General features: G+C 49.1%; 1 long non-coding RNA gene across 1 annotated transcript; it reads right to left on the reverse strand.

Annotated features, from left to right (window-relative positions):
• Window positions 1–307: 307 nt before the first annotated feature.
• Window positions 308–3735, reverse strand: LOC141041742 (uncharacterized). The gene is made up of 2 exons (XR_012203167.1): window positions 3415–3735; window positions 308–677 (listed from the first exon to the last, which is right to left on the reverse strand). It is a non-coding gene; the product is annotated as an uncharacterized lncRNA (long non-coding RNA).
• Between the last annotated feature and the right edge of the window lie 2506 nt (window positions 3736–6241).

The following is a 6241-nucleotide window of genomic DNA, read 5'->3' on the forward strand; positions in this document are numbered from 1 at the left end:
GGGTCTGACACGGAGATGGTTTTCGGCGACTTGGGGAGTTGCCTTTGACTTAATGGCCAAACAAGTGCCCAAGGTGAAGCTGCCGAGCCGGAGGGTTTGCCCTAAAACTAGGACTCCTCCAGAGGTGATGATGTCCTTGATGACAAGGTGAGCCATCGATCCCTGCTATTGACGTCACAGAGGAACTCTCAATGAAAGCACCAATGTCGGTGTCAAAACCGGCAGATCTCAGGTAGGGGGTCCTGAACTGTGCGTCTAAGGATCGAAGGTAACAGGAGGCAGGGGACCCAGGTTCGGGCCCTCTTGATGGAGGTAATACCCTACTTCCTGCTTGATTGACTTTGATGAGTATAGGGGTTACAAGAGTTGATCTACCTCGAGATCGTGGTGGCTAAACCCTAGATGTCTAGCCTGTATGATTATGATTATCTCTACGTACTGAACCCTCCAGTTTATATAGACACCGGAGGAGGCTAGGGTTATACAGAGTCGGTTTACAGAGAAAGAATCTTCATATCTGCATGCCAAGCTTGTCTTGCACGCCAAGGAGAGTCCCATCCGAACACAGGAGAGAGCCTTCTATCTTGCATCTTCACGGCCCATGAGTCTGGCCCATGTCGCATAGCCCGGACACCCGAGGACCCCATAATCCAGGACTCCCTCACCTGCAAATGCACCTGCAACTAGCAACGCTATAAGAGGGGCTGAGCAAAGCGGTAACATAGCCAAACGACGGTTTTCTAGGATGGTGGAAAAGGTTAGAGGCTATCATGGCAATTTGGGAGGCTTGATAAACAAGTGGTAGGTAGCGCGATATAGCGACAGCATCGAGACAACTAGCATAGCAAAGATAATAGTGAGATTCAAGGTGACGGTCATCTTGCCTAAAATTCCGTAGGAAGAAGATCGAGTCCATGAAGAAGACGAACGGCATAGATGAACCAAGGGAAGTCGAACTAATCCTCACGATCGCAACGAAACACGAACTATCGGGAAGAAGCACAACCGAAAAGAAGGAAACAACATAGTAAACACCCAACACATAAACTCGACATGATGCTCAACCAAGTATGATGCATGACAAGGCTAGATGATGCTACTCATGACAAGAGATGATGCATACAAGATCACCACATCAAAGCAAGTTTAAATGAGGCCGGAATCAACATACAACAATTCTGGTAAGTCCCCATATGCAAATTTCGAAATTGGTCCAGATCTGAAAACACATTATGTTGAAGTTTTTAAACAGCAAGTTAAAGTGCACCAAGATGATCTACACGTCTTTCTAGTCAAGTTACATATAAGGTTCATTTAATTCGGAGCTACGGCCTGGAAGATATGAGTAAAACAAGTTAAACATGACACTGATGCAAATGCAAGCAAAACACAATCACAAACACTCCAAAACATGGATGCAACATGGCATGATGAACCTACATGCAAAACCAAGCAAGTTTCCTATAGATCATGCTCAAAACGGAGCAACGGTTCAACACATACACTCAATACAAGATATAACAACAACTTGCCCAAAACAGCAACTAGGCACTTTGCAGTTACCAAAACAACATGCTACAGGAACTATATGGGCATAAACATGACATGCACTTCAAGTACAGATTACATACTTCAATTAGCATCAAGGTTCAGGTTCATAGGCATCAATATTAAACCAATATGATCAATGCAACAAGCAACTTTATAACACAGATTATGACAGTGAAAAACAGGGCATACATGTGAGCAACAATAACATGTTGACATGTTGGAGGCATGAAACGATGATGCTGCATTGCAAGATCATGGCAAACAAAAGCATGGCATTAATTTACAAGTTATACATGGCAAAAGATGATTGCTAAGCATCTCCATGTAACCTCTAGATCAATGGAATTCATCAAGACAAGATTGCAAGTTATAACATATTCTCAGACTTAGTGAAAAACAGAGTATGGCAGAAAACAGATTCATGATGCATATTTTGAGACGTTACAGGAACATATCATGGCAAGCAAGATCATGGTATGCTAGTACTAAATGCACTTAACAAAATACCCTCACTGAACATGTTCCAGAAACACATAGATAAGATGATAGCATCAATGCAAAATGGAAAGTTATGCCGACAGTTCCAGACTTAGCAAAATAAACATGGCAAGGCAGAAATAGATTTATGATAGTATGTTTGCAAGCTTGTTGCACTCACCACCGTCCACTTCATGGCATGAAATAAATTCTAGCAGCAAGATGGCATGCTTGTACTCCTACTCATGTCATGAAATTGCTCATATGGACATCACACAAAATCATATAAAAATGGCAAAATGGCATATGCTAACATGTTACAAACTTGCTCAAATGATGAAATGGATGCTATAGATGGATTGGTGGGATTTTTACTGTGCAAAATGATATATAATATGCATATGTTAATGAAGAAAAATGCTCACAAGTGCTATAAGTTAAAACACTGCCTAATAAGGAAATAGACATAAATGAAAAACTGCAAGATCTGGAATGTCCAGATTTGAACCTGCCCGATTTGGAAAGATGCCTCTGTCCAGAAATGGAATTTCGGGAAATATGAAAATAAAGAAAAGGGAGTTGTGTGCGTGTGTATGAACAGGGGCGGAGCCAGGATTTGAACATAGGGGGGCGAAGAGGACAATGCACGTGCAAAAAATGCAACACAAACTTATATCATTCTTAAATATAGTGTTGATATCAAACAAACAATGACTTTCTTTTTGCAATTACATTGAAATAGCTACATTTTTTTATTCACTTAGATGTATATCGACACACAACAGGTCCATCAAACCATCAAATGTCAAGCTTTGTAGCGATTTCACTCCTAAAATATATACATGTCGCTCTGCATTCTCATAGTAGAGTGAGTGGTTAAAAAAATTGGCTTCAATTGTTAGTTATTGGCGTTCTCTTCTTATTCATGCTTTATGCAATTCTAGACTTCCAGTTACTATAAAAACAGATATATCATTTGTAATTGATTCTAACTAGTAAGTTTGTCCAAGTCAAATGTTAAATTAATAATATATCCATGTAGCATACCTTAGGTTGAGATTAGACAAACCCACAAGTCGTGCTGTGAGAGCCCAGAGGGGGAGATGTTTGCCAATTAGTAGATCAGCCTGTGGAGTTGTGGTTTAGGGTAGGAGTTGGGCGAGGCCCTGAGCGTGTGCGCAAATGGAGGCGAGGCACTGACGTTGCTGCGTGCGCGCGGTGAAGAGCACTAGGGAATCGGAGCGGAGTGATGTACGGGCAACCGCAACCATGGAAAAAAACACCAGCCTTGGCTAGAGCACGGAGTACGTGGCGTTGGTAGGGAAGTAACGACATGTACGGGGATCGATGCGCGACGGGAAGGATCAGGGAGGTGCAGCTGCTCACCTAGTCCCACAGGACATGAAGACGAGGCAGAAGGCACGGCAGACACGACGCAGGGCGCGCGGAACTTGGCGGTCTTCAGGTCTGTGAAGAAGAGGAAGAAGACGGGTCAGAGAGGTCGATCCAGAGGCCGTCTCGATGCGTGCGTCATAGAAGGAGACAAAGAGGAACTTGGCGGTCTTCTCCACGGCGGCAGAGGTGGTCGGAGGCGCGGCGAGGGGCTATCCCGAGCTCGAGCTAAAGCTCGCTTGGGTCATGGCGGGCAGCGCGACGGCGTGGCATGGCTAGCCTTACCTGGCGGCGGTGAGGGAAGGAGAGGGTCTGAATCGGTCGAGGGAAGACTGGCGTAGGGTTTGGACATGCTATATAGGGGCTAGGGGCGCTGGACGGCCGTCAAATCATCGAGCGTGCCCACGTGGCTGCTCTCGATGGCCTGCCGTACAGGAGGATGAAGCTCCTGTCGCTTGCGGGCTAGCTGGGCTGTGGGAGGCTGGCTGAGCCAGTTCTGGAGGGAAGAGGCCCAGGTGGCTACGAGAAAGTTGGGCCTTTTCATTTCCATATTATTCTGCCCATTAAATAAACAACCAAGAAAAGGGAAAAGTCCAGGGATATCAGATATGAAATAGAAAGAAGTAAGGATATCTCTAGACTCATGGAATTATGCACCATTTTATAAAATTGGTTTGAGCATTTTTAGAGGTAGAAAAATAAAACGAGTTTGAATAGAATTCAAACTTGAGGAATTTTTGAACCTAACCAAAACAACTCCCAAAAGGATGAAACTTGACAGAGAGCTATAAGGCATGGTGCATGATTTATTGGCTAATATTGAACATTAATGGAGAAGGGAGAAGTGGCACTTGCATCAAGGAAGGAATAAGAAGGAATGGGGAGGCGATGTTGCATGGGACAAATGCATAGGCAAGCAACAATATCTAACATGGTGCAAGCACAACAAGATGAATACCACAAGGCATATGATGAGCATGGAGAATGCATAATGACAAGAGGCACAAATGCAATATGACAATGATGGGCATGGCAATGCAATATAACCAAATGATGAACATGATGCAAGAAGCAAAATATGATAATGACATTCATCAAGATCATGGCAACAAATAGTTGAAACACACAACAACAACAAAATAAATGGAAGGCATCTGGCGCATCGGTCTCGGGGCATTACACCCGAGCTCCTGGCAGTCATTGGTGTTGTGGCTGTGCACATTGTGGAAGACGCAGAACGGGCGGGCACCCTTGGATGACTCCAGGTGGTCGCAGACGCGCTTCATCTCTGGTTCGGCCGTGAGCACAGCTGGCCCCTTGCGCTTCACATCCTTGGCCTTGGCTTTCTTCTCTTCTGGCTCCGCCTCCGGAAGCTCCAGGAGGGAGAGTCGGCCTTCCTCGGCTCTCGCGCACCTGGTCGCCATGTTGAACATCTCCAGAGCCGTGCACGGGTCCTCATGTATGGCAAGCTCTTCCTTCATCTTGACGTCGCAAACGTCATCAGTGAACACCGAAATGATGGCCTCGCCTGACACCTTGGGAATCTTGAGGCAAACACTGTTGAAGCGCTGGATGTACTTTTACAAGGTCTCTCCCGGCTGCTACTTGATGTGTCACAGGTCACCCGCAGCTGGTGGGCAGTTGCGAGTGCCCTGGAAGTTGGTGACGAAATGCTCTCGCATCTCGTCCTAGGAGGAGATCGACCCCGCGGGGAGATTCAGGAGCCACAAGCGCGCGCCATCCTTGAGGGCCATGGAAAACAAGTTCGCCATGACCTTCTCATCGCCGTTGGCTGCCTCAATGCTTAGTTCGTAGAGCTGCAAGAACTCGGAAGGGTCGGGGGTGTCGTCGTAGCGTGGAGGCAGGTCTCGCTTGAACTTTCCCGGCCAGACAACGCTAGGCAGCTCCGGAGTGAACGCGCGGCATCCTGCCGTGGTCACGGGAGCCCGCCGTGGAGGTGGAGCCTGATCTTGGCGATCGTGCACCGCTACCTCTGGCGGCACGCGGTCTTGACGTGGCGGTGCTGGGAGCGCACGCGCATCTCCTTGCGGCCGCTGCACCACCTGGCAGCTTTCCTCGTCGCGTGCTGGCGCCCTGTGCGGCGGGTCGCGTCATGGAGCCTCGCGCCTGGGCTTGGGGACGATGTCGCGCCTTGGCTCGGGGCAATGTTCTGCCTGGGAGGTGGAGGAGGCGCACCGTGGGCCACGTCGCCCGCAAGAGGCGGAGGGGGAGGCAGCGAACGGGGCGGTGCAGGGGCCTCTCCAGCAGCATTGACGAGCTCGGCGATGCGGTCGAGCCAATCTTCGTAGAGGTCGTCAGCCGGGCGGTAGCGTAGGAGCTCGCGTGCCGTGAGCAACGCAGCCTACGCGTTCGCTGGCCCTCGGTTGGCATGGGACGATGAAGCGGCCGCCGGGGTCACCAACGGGGTTGTGGTGCGGCCATCACGCCGCACTGAGGGCTGCACCGACGAAGCCTGCTGCTCGTGGGCCGCGGGGCTGGTGGCAGCGTTGGCCGCAAACGACGGGGAACGGCGGGGAGCGCCATCGCCGGCAGGCGCTGTCTGGGCGACGCGGGCAGCGAGGGCGGCCCGGCGCTCAGCACGAACTCGATGAGCATCAGCCATGGGGACGGCGAAACAGGGGCGGGTCGACCGGAGGAAGAGAGGCTCCGATGCACCCCTACCTGGCGCGCCAAATGTCGGATGCTGGGCTCCACAGACCCTTGATAGATTCGAATTCTGGGGTGCGTGCGAAGAACTCAACCTCCCCAGTCTGCCAACTCATCGATCCCACGGCCTAGCTCTATGAACTATAAGGAAAGG

This window comes from Aegilops tauschii, chromosome 2 (assembly GCF_002575655.3).
Source record: "Aegilops tauschii subsp. strangulata cultivar AL8/78 chromosome 2, Aet v6.0, whole genome shotgun sequence".
Classification (NCBI taxonomy): domain Eukaryota; kingdom Viridiplantae; phylum Streptophyta; class Magnoliopsida; order Poales; family Poaceae; genus Aegilops; species Aegilops tauschii.